Source organism: Anguilla anguilla, chromosome 10, assembly GCF_013347855.1.
Source record: "Anguilla anguilla isolate fAngAng1 chromosome 10, fAngAng1.pri, whole genome shotgun sequence".
Lineage (NCBI taxonomy): Eukaryota > Metazoa > Chordata > Actinopteri > Anguilliformes > Anguillidae > Anguilla > Anguilla anguilla.
The window spans coordinates 2,204,139-2,207,780 of NC_049210.1; the positions used below are offsets into that span (position 1 = coordinate 2,204,139).

At 50.7% G+C, this 3,642-nt stretch overlaps 1 protein-coding gene across 3 annotated transcripts in view; it reads left to right on the plus strand.

Annotated features, from left to right (window-relative positions):
• Positions 1 to 280: 280 nt before the first annotated feature.
• Positions 281 to 3,642, plus strand: part of plat (plasminogen activator, tissue) — a 21,833-nt gene continuing 18,471 nt past the window's right edge. For all 3 annotated transcript variants that reach the window (XM_035380319.1, XM_035380320.1, XM_035380321.1), the window contains exon 1: positions 281 to 503. The gene's annotated coding sequence lies outside the window, so the exon portion shown is untranslated. The remainder of the gene's footprint in view (positions 504 to 3,642) is intronic.

A 3,642-nucleotide genomic window follows, 5' to 3' on the forward strand; every position in this document is an offset into this window, starting at 1 on the left:
TTGAATTGAAATGGAACTGATTCCAACCACCTACAGTAATGTCATCCGGCCAAAATGGTAAACCTACAGTATCGTCCAGTGTAAGCTAGTAGTGTGTGTTACCCTCTAAAAGCGGTCAATGTCACATAACTTGGCGTTCGCTCTGTAGCCAGGGTGATTGTGCATAATAACGAAGAGCAGGGCCGTAGATGAGGTATTGATTACCTCACGAAGGATGTAGCTGATGTCATGCTGAGTGTACCCCGGCATCGGAGTGAGTTTGACACCGAGCCAGCCAGCTGCTTTCCGCCCGCCCTCCTCAAACTGCGCGCGACCCACCCCGTCCTCGTAAACACCGCCCGCTTCCCTCGCTCACTTCCAAACAGTCCCCCTTCTTCCGTGGAGGAGAGCGTCGTCAATAAATACGGACCCCAGCAATTCGGTGAACGCATTTCAGCGACGGGCTTCGGGCTATACAAGGATACACAAGCGGGGATTCCCAGTGTCAAGTCCACTTTTAAGAGGTAAGACGAGACAACGACTTTCGCACCGTTACGTTTTTGAGTGTGTTTTGTGGCGATACTGCTTTGATTGTGTGTGCACGCTGCATATTTCTGTGTCCTATGCTGTAGAAAATACGTCCCATGAATATAAATTTAGTTTCCCGTCGCGTTTAATAGCACAATCATGATGTTGACTGTTCTTTGTATAATTAATGGCAAGTTTTGCAAGTACATTTTATTTGTTAAAATATCTGAATTTATTATTACAGTTGTCATTTCATTATTTTATTTCGCGCTGTCAAACTTTGCCATTAAAAATATGTCACAAATCAGTTATTTACAACTTGCTTTTTTACTCCAGCAATGCAAAAGATGCTGGTCACGTGTGATCAGCCTAATTTATGAAAGCAACAATGCTGTTGATGTGTATTGGATTAATTTATGGCAGTAATAACGAACTTACTGTGCGTGAGATGGATGTGACTTTTGCAAATCGGAGCGTGCGGGCACGGTCTGTGTACGGTTCTGCGCGCGGTGGAACCGTACACAGGGGTGTAACAAAATCGCACTTTAGAGGCTCAAATTCTCATAATACCGACAAATATGTAGGCGTTCGCTGTGGTTACAAAAACATGGACAGACATGACATGCTGTAGTCCAACGGTGAAGCGTTTCTGTGTTGGTCGCCTATAATGCACCGGACGGCATATGGAATTGTGAAAGATACAGCGAGTCTTACCTTCGCATTTTACTCCTAATTATGTCCAGCAGTGCAGATCTTTTACAAAGGCAGATGAGTCAGACTCGCATCAGCGCTGGCTCTGGAATCTGCTGGAGCTCTAGAAATGATTCCTTGGCTGTGTTCAGATTTGGCCCTGGCCCCTTTCTCCCCTGTTTTTTCCTCCATTTTTAGTCCTCCCTCTGTTCTTATCAAGGGCGTATAGGGCGGATAATATATTACAAAACAGGCTAAATCCCCCCCCCCCCCCCCCCCCACAATAATATCGCGTAATGATAATACAGTTTAAAATCATATAATAAAGTTTGGAATTTCATATTGTGATTGGGATATACTGAGCAGTAAGCTGAAGTATTTTCCCCTTACAGACCTGCAGTTCTCGGGGGGTCTGTGCATTTCAACCCCCCCCCCTCCCCCCACAAAACTTCAAACTGAAGTCACACCCTTGGCTCTTACACATCCATCCTTCCTCCCTGCCCGCACTCTGTTTCACTCTCTCTTTCTCAAAATCATCCCAAAGCATCGCTGTCCGCTCCCTCTTGCATCTCCCCACGTCAACCTGTCCGCCTGTCTGTCCGCCTGCCTGCCTGTCTGTCCATCTGTCCTTATGGCTGCCCTGCTGCCCCCAGCGCCAAATCCCCTTCAGTCCTGCCGCCTGACAATCTCACGCCCAGCCGCAGCCTGTCCTGCATGCCAGGCCAAATAAAACTGGCCCGCTGCTGCAATGGTTCGTCTCTGTGATTGTAATTCCTGTATGGGAGGAACTCCGGAATGCCGTGGCAAACCTAACCCCCCCGCACCCGGAATTCTCGGAGTGGTCGTGATGGACCGGGCGGCCGGCTGGCACCGTGTGGGACGGGCGCTCACTCGCTCGCTCGCTCAGCGCTTATCGGAGCGCTGATAGCGTCGGGGGAGCCCCGTCATCGCTGTGGAATTCCCGCCGGCCGCCGGCCGCGTCCTCCTGCCCCAGAGCTCCTCGCTCACAGACAGGTTCACTGACAGACAGGTGGCAGAGGCCTTTCCGTGTGACAGACAGGTAGAAGCCTTTCCGTGTGACAGACAGGTAGAGGCCTTTCCGTGTGACAGACAGGTAGAGGCCTTTCCGTGTGACAGACAGGTTAGAGGCCTTTCCGTGTGACAGACAGGCAGAGGCCTTTCCGTGTGACAGACAGGTAGAGGCCTTTCCGTGTGACAGACAGGTAGAGGCCTTTCCGTGTGACAGACAGGTAGAGGCCTTTCCGTGTGACAGACAGGTGGCAGAGGCCTTTCCGTGTGACAGACAGGTAGAGGCCTTTCCGTGTGACAGACAGGTAGAGGCCTTTCCGCGTGACAGACAGGTAGAGGCCTTTCCGCGTGACAAACAGGTAGAGGCCTTTCCGCGTGACAGACAGGTAGAGGCCTTTCCGTGTGACAGACAGGTAGAGGCCTTTCCGTGCGTTGTGTGGCAGACAGTTAATGCGCTGGGTATTGCGTTATCGTCATTAGCAACATGGCCATTTGGCAGTTGGCTCCTAGTTGTGCCTTCTCAATTATTATAAAATTCAATAACGGAGAAGAATATTGTATAAGAGTAATATATAATTTTTAATAATTTTTATAATTTTAAACGATCTAAGGTCCACTTTCCTGGGGCAGGACTTTTTTAACCCTGAGTTACAGCGTGAGTTCATCCTGGTCTCGGACACTTGCTATGCCGTGTCTCTGCAGGTGGTTTGTACCACCGGGGGGGAGGGGGGGGGGGTAATCCCTCCCCAGGGGAATGTGGTTTCCTAACGACCAATCCCACTCCGGCCCGGGGTTGCTTAGTAACTCCCTGATGCCTGCATTTTTGTGATATTTGTGGCTCAGTCACGTTGCCCTGCCGCGTCAGGCTCTGCACCCCAAGGCTCTGTACCCCAGTCCTCTGTGTGCTGACTCAGCCGGGGTTTGGGGGGGTCACATGCAGGACCTGTTCCCAGCTGGTCCCCCGCCCAGTACGGGCCTGTCTCTGAGTTCCCCCCTGTGGGGCGATGGAGGGGGGTGGAGGCTGCTTCAGTTTACGTGCGAGGCAGTGGGGCAGGTATTCTCCAGGGTTAACCCTCTCATTACCGAGAGGATTTAATAGCCTGTGTGCTGATAAAGCATGAAGGAGAGGTGAACTGGCACAGGGTAACTCTGCTGAACTGATGCCTTTACCCTTTTGCCCCCCTGTGTGCACTCTTGCCCTCTCACACCTCCTGTTACTGCAGGACCCACTGGCTCAGTCAGGCATTCAGTGGGCATCATGCTACTATTTGTTGGACTTCTTCTAAAATACCCAACCTGCCCCCCCCCCCCGCATTCTAAAAACAAAAAAACAAGAAAAGGAAAATCCCTTAAATCAGGGGAAATCCCTCACACCTGAGATTCCACCGTTCAAGTCTTCAACAGTCTCTTCTACAG